The 19,082-nt window shown below is 37.1% G+C and overlaps 1 long non-coding RNA gene across 2 annotated transcripts in view; it reads right to left on the bottom strand.

Moving 5' to 3' along the window:
* LOC110256565 overlaps positions 1–19,082 on the bottom strand; it is a 392,119-nt gene that overhangs the window by 19,215 nt on the left and 353,822 nt on the right. For both annotated transcript variants that reach the window (XR_002338199.1, XR_002338200.1), the window contains exon 5: positions 13,216–13,441. This is a non-coding gene — a long non-coding RNA (uncharacterized LOC110256565). The remainder of the gene's footprint in view (positions 1–13,215; positions 13,442–19,082) is intronic.

Below are 19,082 nucleotides of genomic sequence, written 5' to 3'. Positions count from 1 at the left end.
GCCCCATCCCTATGACTTTATCTAAACCTAATTTTTTCCCAAAGCCCTCACTTTCAAAAGCATCATGTTGGAGTTAGGGGCATCAACACATGAGTTGTAGAGGGGATCCAAACATTCAGTCTGAAACAGCACCCATGAACCAAGATTCTGGGTAAACATTACTTGTTTGAATTTTCCTAAAGCACATTTTCCTTAATATCTCAAGGAGTGTATATCACAGTGGCTAGAACACAGATTTTGGAAGCTGCCAAATCTCCTGACCTAATATCGTGACCTTCAGCAAATCTAAAAATAGTGACTATCTTATAAGGTCATTGCCTCAGTGAAATATAACAAAAGAACAAAGAGCAATACCGGGTTCCTCATAAGGAGATAATAAATGTTAATTATTGTTAATTTCCTGTGTAGACTATATTTTGGGAAACGCTAAACCCAATTATTCTTACTGGTCACACTGTTCATTTTTTTTTTTCCCCCTGTACTGAGTCAATTTTTGTTTCTCATTTTTAGCTTCTGCCAAAATGGGGTCTATTATCAGTATGAAGCCAAGTATTTAATTTTTTTGTCAGCAAGGTAGCCAATGCAATGACCCTCTGTGAACTCAGCAAACATATCATGCTCTGAATCCAGCTGGGCTGATACTGAGCAAGAAGCATAAGCACTCAGCTTCTGCAGGGTCACCTGGGTTCCTCAATACGTGGCTTGCACTGTGAGTTATACTTCTGGGACCATGGAAGAGGAGGTGTCTAAGGCTCTGTATAAGCCTGAGAAGCCTGAACCTTCCTGCTCCAAGATAAATGTAAGGAGAGATGCAGTATTGTCTGCACAAATACATACAAACAAAAAGCAACCCCCCCCCCCCCAAAAAAAACCCCAAACAAACAAAAACCCTGCAAACATTCAAATCAAGCAAAAACTTCCCAATTTAAACTTTAGGCCTAGCGGCCCTTGTGTTCCACCTTGAGATTTTCAATATCATGGAAAAGTAGAGGTTCTTCTGCTGTGGTTTGTAAGACCCAATAGGAGAGGGCCTCACCTATTATTTGAAAAGTTCTGGTATCTGCTGGGTGCTTCAGGCAGATTTAGACTGGCCTTATACTAGATGAAGAATGAGACCAAACGTATAAAAGGAGAGGTGAAATGGCAAGGCCTGGACTGGTGGGGCAAGTGAGATACTCACCTTGGGTGTAAAATTTAAGGGTGTATCAAAAATAGTAATCAAAGTAAATATATTTTAATGTAATATTAAACATATTAATGTAAACACTTATGATGGACCAAATATGAAAATTCTGAGACAAGATTAGTATTACTGAATTTTTCTTTTGTCTTAGACTCTAATATGGCTTGACATAGCATTGTGGGGGTGGAGTAGAAATACATGGGTGATAGGGAAAGATTAGGTCGGTAAGGAGAATTAATGGACAATTTCCAGCAGACTATCTTTTGTTTCTCAAGCTTGGCAAAATTTCAGCTACATCTAACAGCACATAGTAACTGAACGACATCTTCCTAATTGTCTTAAAATAAGATCAACATTCAATATTTCCATAAGCGAAGTGAGGGTTGAGCAGAGAAGAAGATTTATTGGATACTTATATTTTTTTAAACTCCAGAATTTGGTATTTTATTCCCACTTGATTGCTGGGAAAACAACTTAAAGAGTAATGTCCATACTAGAAGCTAAGACAGGGATAGAGGTAAAATTTACACTAGATCTACTTTGTTCCCAAACACTTGTTTTTACCTCCACACTACTTTGTGTGTGCCCTAGTTATTTGTAAGGCAATAATAGCACTAATTCCAGCCATTTTTATTAGGGCATAAGGTAAGAAAATTGCATTTACTTTGTAAACTACAAATGTACTACCTATAAAGTTTATTTATTCTTTAGTTCACTCATTACCTATGCATTGAGTACCAGGAAGTCAACAGTTCTGATCTGGAATATTGTGGAGGGCAAAACAGTAAAAAGAGCCTGCCATTTTTCCTTAAGGTTTTCATAGATTTGCAAATTCTGAATACTTAAAATGAGTGTTCTCAATTCTCCCTGTATTTCATGTCGGAAATGAAAATGTAGCTGGTTTATTTCTGGTACACACTGTCTGGAATTGCTCATAAAGGCAGGTAAGTTATTCTCTAGGTAACTGTCCAAATCTTTGCTTCTCCTCTGCTATTAGAGATTTGGCCCATAGGTACAATAAAACATCCTATCTTGGAAGTCCCTTTTATTCATTTGGTTCCTCAGCTTACCACATATAACAAGATGTCTCCAGGTAAGGAGACTGCTGATCTTTTGCAGCAGTACCTCCTCTTAAATGAGCAGACAGACTTCATTCTTGACCTCACAGCAAATAAACAGAGCCCTGCTGTCAGATGAAGAGAACTGGGTTTCCTGAGCTTGTTGTAAGTTCAGGGGCATGGCAGGATTCCGAGAAATGCTGCTTCAGTTCTTCAGCTGGATAACTTAATTACATTTAATAACGTATGCCAGCACATCTGAAGTGCAGTCTTTTCTAGTGAATATTGCTGGTAGGTAGTTTATTATTTATTAATCTAATGACTTAAAATTCCATGATAAAAGCCTTAGTACAAGAGATTGTCTAACCTTACCTGAATAATTACTAATGGGCTGTTAATAGCTGTTACACTGGTAATAGGTCTATTAAATTATGTAGACTAAAATTGCATTGGTGACCTCAGGTGAGCAGCTCCTTGGGAATGGTGATATACTTGAGCAAGCAGAAGCAAAACCACAGCACTCAGATAGCTTCTTATAAACACAGTATCTCCCTTGACAGAAGTATTCAAATGAAGAACAGAGTTTATATGAAAGCTGGACCTTGAGGTATTTTTTTGGGAATGTACCTTAGGAGGAAGTATAGCAATATTGCAAAGTAGTTAAAGCATGGCCATCAACATCAGATAATTTCTCTCCAAATCCCCACTTCCTCACTTTCAAGACCATCGACCACAACCTTTGGCAAGCAATTTGACCTTTCCGAGATTTTCTGTCCTTGTGTGAAAAATATAGCATTAACATATCATGTGATATGCTAACATATGCTATTGAGAGAGCTAAATGAGATCATACGCATATGATGGAAAATATTATAAGAAACTACTCATAGATGTTCCCTTCATTCAGTCTACCAAGAAGAATGTTTCAGTTGCTAATCCAGCTTTCCTTAGATCCCATTCTATAGAGTTCATCTTTCCAGAGAAAACTTTTGCAATGCAGAATAAACCAAAAATTACTGAACGTAGGACTGAGGAATAAGATGGGAAAACCTTAGAACAGAAGTTAACTGAATAAGTAAAAAAGCAGAGGTGGGAGGAGATTGTAGAAGGAAAGTCTGGAGAATGTGGGGAGGCCAAGAGCTGAGGATGTGAGAAACGGAGGCCCTAGCATTTTCATTTGTGCCTCTTGAGAGATTGGAGCAAAGAATTGGGCTACTGGAGTTCCCTGGTGGCTCAGTGGGTTATGAAACCAACATTATCACTGCTATGGCTGGGATCACTGCTGTGGTGTGAGTTAGATCCCTGGCCTTGGAACTTTCACATGCCATAGGTATGTGCCCCCAATAAAAAAAAAGAACTGGGCTCCTCATTTCATTTTGTTTTAATTTTAGACTGTTGAATTCTGAAGCTTTGCACATGAACTTATTGAGGAAATTATTCAGAGGTCCTGGATTTCAAATGATTATATGTACAGTGATTATCACAGAATATGGCACATAGGAAATAATGAATAAATTAGAATATTTATAATAATAAATACTATAAACAATGATGATGGTGATTATAGTAATCACCATTATTATATTTGAAGTGAAATTTCTATCATTATAGATGTTCATGATTGGAGCATTTAGGATAAATATTTTGCTGTCCCTTTCTTATGTAGAAATATATTTAATTGGAAGAAAATAATGGAGGAGATTTCCTTAAATCAACCTTTGAGAAATTAGGGAAATAAAAGAGTGAGAGGCTTTGAGAGACATGTATCATCATGCTCTGGTGTGTGTGTGTGTGTGTGGTGTGTGTGTGTGTGTGTTGGAGTGGGTTGTTGAGAAGCTAGGCATTTAAGGAGTTATTTCCTGACTCATTCCCACAGAAATTGCATTGGCCAGGCTGATGGTGCTGAGCGGTCCGTATGGAGGCAGCACTTAGTAACTGTTGAGATGAAGGGTTGATAAAAACAAGCCTTGAGTATTCCTTTATTTAACCTCTTCCCTCCAATTCTTATGGCTAAAGCATTACAGCTATGGAAAATTTTTCTTCATAATACATTTTTTCCCTAAAAACTTAACGGTGATTGCCTGCCTGTGAGTGTGACAGTACAGAGGAACATTCTTCTGTAGTGTCTTGGGTTCAATCTTTGCCTTCAGTTGGAATGCACACCAAGGCCAGACCTTAGACTTGTCCTATTATACATTATCAGAAAGCTAGTACCACCAGCCACAATGATGAGAAACTTGAAAGTTACATACACTGCAAGAAAAGAAAATCAAAGGGACAACTATTTAATATAAGCACAATAAATATACACCAAAAGGAGAAAATACTGGCATCATGAAGTCAGGAAGAAAAGCCTTAAATTAGAAACAAGTAGAAATTTTTTGGTATCAAATACTTAGCAGATAAAATAGAATAGTCAACAGACAGTATAAATACCAGAAGGACACAGATAAAACTTTGGTTATTAAGGTGAAAGACAAAATGAAAGAATTTTCTTAGAAGATAGAAGTTCATGACAAAAGGAAAGCCAAAGAGAATCAAAGCAGAAGTCCCAAAACTTAAATAATGTTCCATGAGCCAAAAAAGTGGAAGGTAGGAAATATCTGATCAAGATAAATTTCCCATAATTAAAGAAAAATGAAAAAAACCCCTTAATATTGAAGTGATTCTGGAAGACTAAGTAGGAGTAATAAGGAGAAATGCACACTTCAACATAATGAAGAGAAATCCAGAACAAAGAAGACACAAAGAACACTCTAAAATCTTTCAGAGAGAACATGGACCAACTACCAAGAAACAATCATGTTGACATCATATTCTTTAACAGAGCTCTTCATACACTGTCACTCTCTCTGCTACCTCTGGTCACTCCAGTACAACTGTGACTTTACACTGTCCTTACTGTCCAGCTCTTGAGTCTGAACTGGTTTTATTTACTCACTTAGGACCAATTAAACATATCAGAAGTGATGCTGTTTCTTCCACATCTAAGTCAAAAGAAGTCCTGCAGCTTCTGTTGTGATGATGCTCCAGATCTTCCCTCTCCAAAGCCAGTCCCCATGGAGCTCTGGCAAATAGTCCCAGTTGAGACAAAACTTCTAGCAATCTCTTCAAGGTCTCAAGCTTACGAGTCAAGAACCCGCTTGGGAAGTGGGTCCCTCAGTCTCAGATCTTTCAGCCCCAGCTATTAGGGTCATCCACTGCTGTCAGCAGCATCCCCAGTTGTTAGGGTTGTTCCCAGCTGTTAGGGTCATTCCCAGGTATGAGGGTTATCCTCAGCTGTTAGTGCCATCCAGCTGTTAGAATCATCCCCTACTTCTGGGCCATCCCCTATTGTTGGAATCACCCCTACCTATTAGTCACCTCCACCTGTTAGGTTCACCTCCAGCTGCTAGAGTCAGCCCTAGGTATTAGGTCACCCCCAGGTTTTATAGTCATCCCCAGCTGGTAGAGTCACCCCCACCTGTTAGGGTAACCCCTCAGCTATCAGGGTCATCCCTAGCTGTTAGTGTCATCCCCACCTGTTAGGGTCATCCCCACCTGTTAGAGTCATTCCTACCTGTTAGGGTCACCCCAGATGTTAGAGTCATCCCAGTTGAGGCTCTAGATATTATGGGGCACAAATGAGCTACTGTCACTGTATTTTTGGATTCCTGACCTATATTATCTATGAGCACAAACATTTAAATGAATTTTTGTCACTGTGTTTTAGGATTGTTACATAGCAATGGATAATTGGAACACTTAGAGTAATCTTTCTCAAGAGCCGCTTTTTAGCAGATGTAAAGAAACTCAAGTAGGCCTACTCTATTTCATTCATTTACTCATTCATTCACCACCCCAAATATTTATTAATTATCTGCCATTTGTCAAAACTGTTCAAAGTGCAAAGGATAAAATGGTATGCATTACTAAGCTCATATAAATTAAGCCATTTCTGAATTTGAGGATGAATTAAAACTGCATTTTTGCATGGCATATACAGTTTCTTTCTCTCTCTCTCTATCATACACACACACATAAACACGCACAAAGACACACACAGAATATACATATACCATTAATACAGCATCACATGTCATATAGTCCCAGCTCAAATAAGCAAAATCATTAATGAAAGAATGAAAATATATAAATATTGGGATGTCTCTCTACTCTCTCAAAGGCCCTACTTTGGTTCCCTTTAAAAAATCTTAAATTATTTTTAGAAGAGAGGTAGTCATACTCATACCCTTACATACAACTTCTGTGAGCATATACACAATATATGTGTATATATATGTGCATATGTATATATATATATATATATATAATATAGCCTTAAATGTGTATGTTATATACAATGAATTAAATGCTTTCTTTTAATAACAATAAAGCCCTTGATCAAGAGTAGATAATTACGTCAATAATACTAATGAAGGTAATGTTTTTCTTACAACAGCATATTTAAGCTCAACCATGAACAACTCTAAATTCTATAAAATTACTGAGACTCAAAACATTCTGGAGCTGACATTAACCTTTGCACTTGCTGAGTCCAATCCGGTTATTTTACAGCTGGAGAAACGGAACCCAGCAGGCTATGGAACCAGATGGGTCATGCTAGCAGTGGTGATGCCGAGCAAGCTAAACTCTGGGAGGTCGGCTGAGGTCCTGTGTAACCCAGAGGAATCCTGGCATGCATTTCAAATCCTCATCTCAATTTTGGCACCAGTTCTGGTATCCATATGTCTCTGCATACAGAGAAGCTGAGGCAGAGAAACACATGAGAATTGCCAAGGTCCTAGAATCCTGAAAACAGTTGCTTTACCCTGTTGCCATGACAACCCACTCAGGAAAGTACCTAGGTGCCAGACTTAGACTATTTTTTTTCTTTCTGGGTCCCAGAGGAGTACCAGAAAGAGGTGATAACTTTTTTTCCTGCTACCTGGAGAGAAGCCTTTCCACCCTGGGTAGCATCCTATGGCAGATCAACACTCTGGAGATGGTGACTGATGCAACTCTGGTCACTTTGATTTTGTTTGGAGAAAAAGGTCTCTGGTGATTACTGTGTTACAAAAAATATGGTGTTTGCATAAGCTAACATGTCTATGAAAACCTGTGATTTCCTTAGCCCCAACTCTCCACTGTATTTATGAGGCTCTCTGCTTTACTTCCCCCCTACTTGTTTTACACCAGAGCATCTGCTCCTTCCTGCAGAGGAGACATTTGTACTGTTCAAATGGCTGGACTATGAGTCACAGATTAAGCATGAGGGATTTTTCTGAATGATGCTGAACAAGGCCTTAATTAAAAGGGAGGAAGAAGTTCTGGTGAGTAGGAACAAGGTTGGGGTGTTTAGAGCCATGTAATGTGCCAGCCTCTCCCAAGGTGCCACTTTCTCCAGATGCACATCCTCTGAAAATCCTCTGAAGTGCATCACAATGTTACCACAAAGATGTACCTGGATGTCAGAATGACCACCAACACTCATGTCATGCTTCCTATGTGCCAGACACTATTTTAAGCACTTTTGTATTTTAACCAAGTCCTCACAATAACTCAGTGAGATAGATACTAGAGAGGTAACATTCCAGGGATGGTAGCTGATACAACTTGGCAGGTTTTATTTCCTCTAGAGACAAAGGTCTCTCTGATGACTATAGTGTCATGAAAAATGATGGGCTTATATGTATAAGCTAATGAGCCCATGGACACCCAGCTAAATAAGTGGCAATTCTAGGATTCAAATTCAGGCAGTTTTGCTCTTCTACACCATGACTTATCACCTCAGTCACATGTATCCAACTGGCACTAGATGGTAATCACATGGCTAGATCACCAATTGTTCAATAGGCCATCACTTTCATATTCTTCTGCCTTACTCCAGATCACCTTTGGCCACCATCTCTTTGTCCTCATAGTCCATATCACTGCCTTAGTTAAGGTACTAATTCTTTCTCAACTTGGCAAACAGTTGTATCCCTCTGCCTTTCCTACTGGTTTTGTTCAAATATTCTCTAGACTGCAGCCAAAAAGATTCTCTTAGAAATGTATCTCAGGTCTTCATTTCCATTTTAACACTCTATAGAGCCTCTCTATCCTTTCCTGGATCTCACACCTTTAGCAGACTATGCCCATGTCTTATGCATACTTTTGCCACAATTAGCTTTTTCTCTATTTTAATTGTCTATTTGTTCTTAACTGTGACCTAAAGCAAAACAGAAATTTTGTTTTTTATGCTTGCTTCTCTCCTTCCTAAAATACATCCTTGCAAATAGTAAACATAGGAGACAGAGGAAGTTGAATTAATGGCTATTGAATTAAAAATGGATAGTTAGATTTTAGTCTTCATGTTAAGAAGCTGCCATGATACATTCCCTATTGTGTTTTAAGACTAATTACGAAATTGTCATTATAAATCATATATTCATCTCACAGGACAATTAAAGAACATGAATTTGACAGCCACAATTAGTATACTACTCTGGAGACAAAAGGTTTTCAATCATAAAACAAATGACTTTCAGTCTCAATCCAGGAATCACTATCAGAAGCATGTTTTTTTTTTTTTTCTGAAAATTAATGTCTCCTTGTCTTTACGTACCAAAAAGTACTCTCATTCTACTGTAATTGATTTTAGTGCACATGATCCGTTAGTGTGGTATGTCATAATACCCCTCATTAGGGAACATTGTTCCAGAGTTTCAGCCATAATCAACCATACACACTGTTGAGAACCATGTATCGGATAGTTAGTGAGAAATGCACAAGAAATGCTTTCACTTTCTGAAAAAGAATCTCTTAATTTTTTATGATTCCTGCTTCTCTCCATGCATATAATCTGTCATCTTGTATCCTTCTTCTTCCTCAATGACCATATTCAATACCTTAAAAACTACTGAATCTGCCTCATACTTATCTTCATCGCCACTACTTTTGCCCTTGCCTTGCCAACTCTTAATGGAAACAGCAACATCCTCCTCATTAATTCCTCTGCCTCTTGTCTTATGCCGTCACAGTGCCTTTAGAGTATTTTATCTATAAAGCAAAACTTACCTTGCTGTTTTCTTATTTTAAACACTTGGATCACTTTCTATGACCCAAGTTCTGTCACCTGGCCTTCAAGTTCTCCTATTATTTGGCTAACAATTACCGAGCATTTACTGAGTATCAGACACTGTTCTAAGCACTTAAGATATATTACCACATTGATCCTCATAACAGTCCTAGGATTATTTGATCACTGCCTGACTCTCAAATTTTGAAATATGCCATTCTTACTACATGCTGTACATATGTGATGCAGTTTATAGTTCAAGAAATTTTGTTCTTATTTCTTCCTCATCTTGGCATGACTTCCATTTGCTTCTCTTTTCATTTTCTTAACTGGCTACTCATATTTACAACTAATTTCATGTATATTATTAGCTCCTCCAAAGCCTGTTCTTTCCTTTCTTCCAAAGATGGGAAGGAGTCTTTGTCTGAACTTCCATAACACCTTACATAAAATCTGAACATGACATTCACATGCTGAATTGTCATTTTCTCTTTATGGACATATGATCAATCTGAGAATCTACCTTTGTATTCCACTAATATTCATGAAGAGGAATATTTACACTGCAAACATGATAACCATTAGTGTTAGGAAGCCTATCGGCAGGGGTATAAAAGAAAAGGAATTAGGGATTAAAGTAGAGGAACAGGTTTAAATCAGGTAGAAGTCAGTAGAAACCATATTTTGAATTAAGTTTAAAATAACAGGACACAGATAAAGGAGAGAAAGAGGAAAAAAAATTCTAGTGGCTAGTTTCCTGTGGTATATTTGGAAGGTGTTATTTGGGAATGGAAACAGGATAGGTTTTACCAAAGTACAGAGAACTATTTGTAAGAATGTAAATAAAAAGGTGGTGAAGTATCTTAAATGTTAGCCATAGGAGAACTAGTGTGATACTACAGGCAAACAGAGTCATTTAGGTTCTTGAACAGTGCAGGAGATGGACTAAGAAGGCAATTAAGAAAAATTATTAAGCAGCTGTCAGGTAGATTAGACATTAAAGGGTATAAGAATAAGGGGACCAGACAAAAATCTATTACAAACTGTAAAAATAAACTGTGATGTCTTTATAGAACAGAATACTACAGAGCAGAGGAAAAAAAAAACAAACTGGAACTATATGCATCACAATGGATAAATTGCTACAGAATAATTCTGAGAAAAAACCTAGCATGGCAACATTTACATAAAATGCAAAATATGAAAAGAATTAGATATTTGTTTAAGGAAACAAATATGAACAAAATTTATACTTTAATGTTGAAAAGTCATGCATGGGAAAGGTAAACAATAAATTTAGGAGATCAGATGTTATTTGTCGAAAAAGAAAGAATATATCTGTAGAATTGTACTCAAGTGGTTTCGTTTTTTTTTTTTTTCCTAACATTTTATTTCTCATCCTTAATGGTGGGCATATTAAGTATTTATTCTCAATATGTTTTATATACAGACATATTTCATAATAATTATAAAAAGTCAAAAAACCAATGGGAATGTATTTACTATATTTTATTGCAAATACAGCTGCAAGTAGAAGGGGTAAGAAAAGATCCATGAACTATAAGAGAAAGGAGTTAAGATCTTTGATGAAGCATTTCAGGTTAACAAAAGTAAGGAAAAAGGAAGACAGTGGAACCATTTAGGCAAGTGACATCTTGGTGAGAGCATTTCATATTCCTGGTAGAGTTATATGATATTTAGAGACAGCAAGGAACATACAAGTGTTGAAAGAACATTGGATATAATCTGAACACAGGCAATAGCTGAAAGCACGTGAGTTGTGAGTTCACCGAGGGACAGAAGAAAAATCCCAAAGGGCCTTGAAACGCTGTAGAGTTAGTGAGCCTGGAAGAAAGGAGAGCCAGGAAAGAAAAAGTGTGTTTATTTGTTGGCAAAGGCTCCAGAGACAAGTCAGCTCTTTATTGAGTTCGAACATAAGGAGAAGAACCCAAGAATGTAAGCCTTTCATCACATTTGTTTCATCTGTCACTTTATTTACTTTCCCTTGAGAATTTAAATGGAGAGAGATCTGAGTGAATTTGAAATTTGCTTTTTTATAATGTTAAGTCCAAAGCTTCTAAATAGTTTTGAAAAATCATCAGGTCTGTTAGAGATTTATTTAGAACACTTTAAAATGTGACTGTATCTTAAGTTTTAAGCCACTCTTTCCTCTTCTACACATGATCACCTACATTTGACTTTCAATAAGAAAAAGAAAATTATGACTGTCACTAATATGTGTTGGGAGGTTTCTATATGACAAGAAAGACACAGGGCCAAACTTTGTACATGGATGATCTCATCCAACACTCACAACTTTATAATCAAGGACATTTAATCTTCAACCTTTTTTTTTTTTTTTTTTTTTTTTTTTTTACCAATTGGTTTCTATTATGTGCAGATACTGTCCTAGGTGCTGAAAATACTGTCATGAACAAAATAGATCCAAATTCCTGCCCACATGGAAGTTATATTCTTGTGGCAGGAAAGAGACCCTAAACAAAATAAATCAGTATAACATACAGTTTTATCATATTTCTATTTACACAAATAATGAGGGAAAGGGGGTTGAAAGTACATGGGGGTGGGGTTAAATTTTAAATAAGATGATCAGAGAAAGCTTCACTGAGCTGCTGATTTTATTAAAGCTTGGAGGATATAAGGAAGTCAGCAGTAATGATATGAGATGCAAACTCACAGCAGAGAGAATAGTAAGAGCAAAAGCTTATACCCCAACAGAATGGAGCCTAATTGTCTGAGGTATGACTTGTATTCTCTGGGTAGGGAGAGAAGTAAGAAATGGGCTTAGAGAGGAAGGGTGGGAGGGGAGAGGGATGCGGGAGAGACTTGGCAGGCCTCTTAGGAAATGGTGCTTTTACTTTTAGTGAGATAGGCTCACTTTTAGTGAGATAGTAAGGCTTTGTCAGGTTCTGAGCAGAGAAATGGCCTGATGTGAGTTCTATTTTAGTAAGATCAGTACAGAAGACAAGGGCAGGCAGAGCAGTGTCCAAGGAGGGGGCAGGTGGGAGTTGCTGGTGACTTAGACCAGGGTGGGAGCTGTGGAAGTTGGAAGAAGTGATATTTTTCTGGCGCAAAATGTTTTGGTTGTGATGTGAATATGAAACTGCTTGTTAATGCATATGGGATTTTAAGGTTAGTACACAGTAAGGTCCTATCTGATAGGTTAAGTATTCTTTTTTCTTTTTTTAAACCATTGGGATACCATCATTTTTCCCACATGCTATGGCTACACTGCATGCAATGATCTCCATATGCTGCATACAGATCACTGTATACCAAATTCCTTTCTATTCTTTTTTCATTAGACAACAGCAATGGCTGGTTACATTGCAATTTTTATGATACTGAAACAATGTCTCACTTTATTAAAGAAGTTAAACATGAAAGTCTGATTCTAAAATCTGGAGAAGATCAAAAAAAAAAAAAAAGGAAGAAAGAAAAGTAAGTTCCTGTGGAACTATCCTTCCATTATGAACTATCACTGCACAAAGAAGAATGTTACTGATAATCTAGTACAGTTGCAGACCTGGGCTGACTTTGATCAAACTGACATTAAAACATATTCTACTAGTGTCAGTCAGGTTTTCCTACCAACATAATAATAGAAAAATGCTGCTACTATGGAGATTCACTTGGCCTCAAAATAATCACAAGTACCAATCAAGTGTAGCCACTATGAGGAGGTAATCCCTGGTAAGAAATTATGACAGCCAGATAGTCCAGGTTACACCTTTACATCTTTTTAGACTAAATGCCACAAAAAGATAAAAATAAATAATAGTGATAAGTCCAGATAATACTAAATATTTTACTGGCTCTTATAATCATAAAAGTAAGATACTGCTTTTTATTTCTCAGAAAGAAGTTGCTATATTAGTCATATATCATTCCAATCATGCTTTGCAACAAGTTACCTCCAAACTCAGTAGCTTGAAGTAGCAATCCTCCATTTCTGTGGATCTGCAGAACCTTTGGGTTTGCTCCCCATGACAAGGCTTATCAAGGTGGTTCTGCTTCAAGCTGCAGGTCAGTGAGTGAGCTGGGAGATACTGCTCTCTCTGTGTTTATCCTCTTCGGAATTTTGCTAGCCAGGGCATGTTCTTCTCAGGGATGGCAGAGGTGCAGGAGAGCTTGGCCAACCTGAAAAGTTCATTTCAAACAGAGGTGGGCTATAGCTGGGTGTGTTTATTTATAAGAGTTGATTGAAATATTTTCAGCCTTTTGTGAGTTTGTCGTTAAAAACAGCCATTCTTCAAATTTATATTATCATAAGACACAATTAAATACATTACATTAAAACAAAGATAAATATTTAAAACATCTCTTCCTCGTTTGTTTCTTCATGCTCCTAGTATACAGAATCTTAATTTTATTTAGGTCTATTCTATCTGTATGGTAGAATTATACACATGATATATCACTGTATATCTTTCCTAGCATTGCCTTCACCAGCACCTCTTGGATAGCTTGAAATTGGCAGTAGTAGGAGTACTGATACCATGGAAATTAGCAATGCAACAAATCAGAATGTTTTTCCTCTTGTTGGTAACAATTAACTTTCCCCTCACCATGTTTAGTAAGTTGAGAGTTAGTTGTTGAACATTTTATTTATTTATTTTTTGCCTCACCCCTGGCATGTGGAAGTTCCCAGACCAGGAACTGAATTCACACCACAGCAGCGACCCAAGCCACTGCAGTGACAATGCTGGATCTTTAATCCACTGGGCCACAACAGAACTCTCAGGTTGTTGAATACTTTTTAGGAGAGCATTCATTTGGTACCTTTGCTTGTGAATATTCCATTGTCCAAAATCAGGCAGTAATGTAACATCTTCTTTTAGTCAAAGGACTACAAAATGATGAGGCAAAGGTGTACCCAGAAGAAGGGAGGAACTTTTAAAGGTAACAATTCAATCTACTATAGTTAAGAAGAGGCAAAAAGATATGAAGACAGGGAAGCTAGTTTCCATGTATGAGTGAGGATATATAACTTTGATTTTCCTCAAAGGTGATTATTCCTCATTATTTCTAACATTTCTTAGAGAAAAACAAATATTTAAAATTGACAATTTAATTTATAAAATAGATTCTTATGTATTAGTACTTATAAAACACTCTTTAATTATGATGGTACACAAACCTGAATAAGCTGACATGAGCTGCTTGTTCTTGATTCCTAAGCTAATAAGCAGAATTCCTAGTAAATTTGTATTTCATTCTGATTCTCTCGTATTCCACCCAAACCATGATTCTTTCAAGATACTGCAAGGCTGACAAGGCCTATGAGGAAAAAACTCTAAGTTTAACTCCAAGAATTTGATAGTCTTACTTTCCTTCCTTGCAGATTTGTCAGTTAATTGGAAATAGCATTCCCAGCTGCACTGAGAATTTTTTCTGAACAAAGAGAGGAGGACTGCAGTGGAAGTCAAGGCAAACCATAATTTACATCTCAGAATATAAATGCCCCAGGGAAGCCTTCTTCCCCTGCTGCCTGGGATGTTGATTGGCATTTCAATAGGACTCCACCAAATTGGAGGTTGGTCACAGGAAACCCATCCTCATGGTTACCAATGACTGTAATTCCAGGCGTCTAATATGAGAAAACAATGTCTATGAGAACAGGACATTTAAAAAGTCAAGACAACTGTGGAAGCCAATGAAAGCCAGAAAACCAACCCATGGAGGAGAGCAAGGGCATAGCTACTGAGGATTTGTAGGTGCTTCATTCAGGAGATCAAATATGTCTCTAATTCAAGGTAGTTCTGCTGGTACGTTTGTCACTAAAATTGCCAAGAGGAAATACATTTCCTAACCCTACCCCAAAACTCATCCTCTCCAGAGATAACTATACACCATTGTCTCTTTCTAGATTTAAGGCATTATAAAAATGTTTTGTTGGATACATAAAATTCCTAGAAATCCCTGGATAAAAAACAAAACAAAACAAAACAAAACAAAACTATTTTGGATAATAAAAGTAAAATCTGGCCTTTTTTTACCGCTAAATATCATTTAAAAAAAGGTCATAAAATTGAGGTACCTTAGAATTATTCTCAAATTCTCCCCCCTTAAAAGTCACAAAATTCTATAGCACTCCTTCTCCTTTACTCCATTTCTCCAAAGCACGTAGCCAGAGAACAGTCGTCATGCTTTATCTGCTCTACTACTTTGTAACCTCTCCATCTAATCTACTTCCATTGGGGCCAGAGTACTCCTTCTACCCTTTCTTTTTTTCTCTCTCTTCTTCCCTCCCTCCCACCTTTCCCTCTCTCCTTTTATCTTTAATCCCTCTCCCTCTCTTTCTTTTCTCCTTTCTTCTTTCTTTTTGTTGGATCTTTAAGTATTTTTATGAAGATAAAGTGATTTGTGGTTTTTTATAAGTAGGAATAAAAACAGGAACATATATTAATATGCCTACTGACAGGAGGGAAGTCTAGTTTGCATGGTGAGAAAAGGAAATCTATCGGTCATTCCTGAAAAGGCTATCCATGGTATGAACATGCTAATTTACTAATGAGTCTGTTCTGATCCCAATTATTTAAAGTTTAAAATTTATCATGTAGATCATTTCCAGGTAGTTATTCATGGGCCTTTTTCTATTGGGATGCTGACATTACTTATCTTTTCTCATCCAATATTACAAAGGACTAATTATAGCTTTAGAGTAATACAATTTATTTTCTTCATACATGCAAATATCCTCTTGTACTTTTCCTAAACATTTATTAACTTCTAGTTCAGTTTTATTCTGGGGGGAGCAGATAATTTTTTTTTAACTTAATGAATTTTATTACATTTATAGGTATACAACAATCATCACAACCAAATTTTACATTTCCATCCCAAACCCTCAGTGCATTCCCCCCACCCCCCAACCTGTCTCATTTGGAAACCATAAGTTTTTCAAAGTCTGTGAATCAGTATCTGTTTTGTCAAGAATTTCATTGAGTCCTTTTTTTAGATTCTACATGTAAGTGATAGCATTTGAGGTTGGTATCTCATTGTTTGACTGACTTAGCATGATAATTTCTAGGTCCATCCATGTTGCTGCAAATGACGTTATTTCTTTCCTTTTAATGGCTGAGTAATATTCCATTGTGTATGTGTACCACATCTTTATTCACTCCTCTGTCAATGGACATTTAGGTTGTTTCTGTGTCTTGGATATTGCAAAAAGTGCTGCAATGAACACTGGAGTACATGTGTCTTTTCAAGTCATGATTTTCTCTGTATAGATGCCCAGGAGTAGGATGGCTGGATCAAATAGTAGTTCTATTTTTAGTTTTCTGAGGAATCTCCACACTGTTTTCCACGGTGGTTGCACCAATTTACATTCCCACCAACAGTGGAATAGGGTTCCTTTTTCTCCATACCCTCTCCAGCACTTACTGTTTGTAGACTTTTTGATGATGGTCATTCTGGCAGGTATAAGGTGGTAACTTGTAGTGGTTTTGATTTGCATTTCTCTAATGAGTGATGTTGAACATATTTTCATGTGTTTTTGGCCATCTACATATCTTCTTTGGAGAATTATCTCTTTAGATCTTCTGCCCATTTTTTGGTGGTGTTGTTTGTGTTTTTGGTATTGAGTGGTAGGAGGTATTTATAAATTTTGGAGATTCATCCCTTGTCAGTTGATTTATTTGCAAAGATTTTCTCCTATTCTGTGGGTTGTCTTTTCATTTTGTATAGTGTTTCCTTTGCTGTGCAGGAACTTTTAAGTTGCAATTAAGTCCCATTTGTTTATTTTTGTTTTTATTGTCATTACACTAATAGGTGGATCTGAGAAGATGTTGCTGTGGTTTTTGTCGGAGACTGTTTGGCCTATGTTTTCCTCTAAGAGTTTTATTGTATCTGGCCTTATATCTAGGTCTTTAATCCATCTTGAGTTTATTTTTGTGTATGGGGTTAGGAAGTGTTCTAATTTCATTCTTTTATATGTGTCCAGTTTTCCCAGCACCCTTATTGAAGGGGCTGTCTTTTCTCCATTATATATTCTTGCCTCCCTTGTCAGAGATTAGTTGACTGTAGGTGCATGTGTTTAATTCTAGGCTTTCTATCCTCTTCCACTGATCTATATTTCTGTCTTTGTGCCAGTGCCATGTGGTTTTGATGACTGTTGTTTTGTAGTATAGTCTGAGGAACCTGATTCCTCCAGCTCCATTTTTCTTTTTCAGGATGTCTTTGGCTATTCTGGGTCTTTTGTGCTTCCAAACAAACTTCAAAATATTTTGTTTGAGAAGTTCTGTGAAAAATGTCCTTTGTAATTTGATAGGGATTGCAAAGAGAAATTAGGGAAGCAATCCCATTTACCATCACATCAAAAATAATACTTAGGAATAAACCTATCTAAAGAAACAAAAGACCTGTACTCTGAAAACTATAAGATGCTGATGAAAAGACATACTATGCTCTTGGATTGGAAGAGTCAATATTATCAAAATGACTATACTACTCAAGGCAATCTACAGATTCAATGAAATCCCTATCAAAATACCAAGGACATTTTCCACAGAACTCAAACAAAATATCTTAGAGCAGAGAAATTTTATATCCTTGCCACGAGTTTAAAAATTCTTTTGGGGGAGTCTCCATTGTGGCTTCACAGGTTATGAACACAGCTAGTATCCATGAGGACTCAGGTTCAATCCCTGGTCTAACTCAGTGGGTTAAGAATCCAGTGTTGCCATGAACTGTGATGTAGGTCATTGGCAGTTGCAGCTCTTATTTGACCCCTAGCTTGGGAACTTTCATATGCCACAGGTGTGGTCCTAAAGGAAAAAAAAAAAAAACAACAACCTTCTTTTGGGATTTTCATTAGTTTTAATTTGGCAGGAATTGACATCTTTATGATTTTGCATTTTACCATCTCATAAAGTGTATGTAGTATCTTATTTCAATCTTATTTTATACCTCTTTCAGTAAAGCTTTCAATAAAGTAAAGATAGGTTCTTCTGGCTGGTCTAAGAATTAAATTGACATGAGAGAGATTAACAGGTGGAAAATCAAACAAAATTTTAATAACTTGTACATGGAACAGACCTAAGGTAGGTGAGTAACTTGCCAAAATGGCTGAAGCCCTTAGATACCTTAGATACCATCCTTAGATACTATCCTTGGATACCATCCTTAGATACCACCCTTAGATACCATCCTCAGCTAAAGACAAAAGAGGATGCTGGGCACAGTGGTGTGGGACTTCAAAGGAGAAGAAGGCCATTCACATGGAGATGGGAAAGCAAAGGTTTGGAGGGACTGCAGAGACAATGAGGCACACAGTGGAGTCCTATTCCCCCACCAAACCCAGCCCATATTCCTTGCAAATATCTTGTGACAGATAGCTCTCTTTCACGTACAGGCCCTTCATCTAAATTCTTTTAGATGGAAGGTCAAAATTTCTTCCTGAGTCTTTTGGACCTTAGTTTCTTTCAACTCGAAATAATCCTTATACCAAAGAAACATTTTGGAGAGGCAAGTTTTGCTCCCCCTCAATGATCTGCATTAAAACTAGTGCAGTCCGCCTCTTACTTTTTCTCTGTAGGAAGCAGACTGTGTTACTGACTACTTCTGTCTACATTTTATATTATCAGGAATAGGATTTAAAACTTTCCTGTTTCTCTATCTACTTGCTACAGGAATCTATTAAGGAATCAGAGGAGAATGTGCCTCTCCATTTGATAGGAGATGAGATGTAGTGTAGGCAAACTAAACCAAAATATACCTTTCACTGACCTATTACCAAGCCTTGGTTTTTATCTAAAAGAACCACAAAGATGGACTC

This window comes from Sus scrofa, chromosome 13 (assembly GCF_000003025.6).
Source record: "Sus scrofa isolate TJ Tabasco breed Duroc chromosome 13, Sscrofa11.1, whole genome shotgun sequence".
Classification (NCBI taxonomy): domain Eukaryota; kingdom Metazoa; phylum Chordata; class Mammalia; order Artiodactyla; family Suidae; genus Sus; species Sus scrofa.
This window is presented reverse-complemented; position numbering and strand designations above follow the sequence as displayed.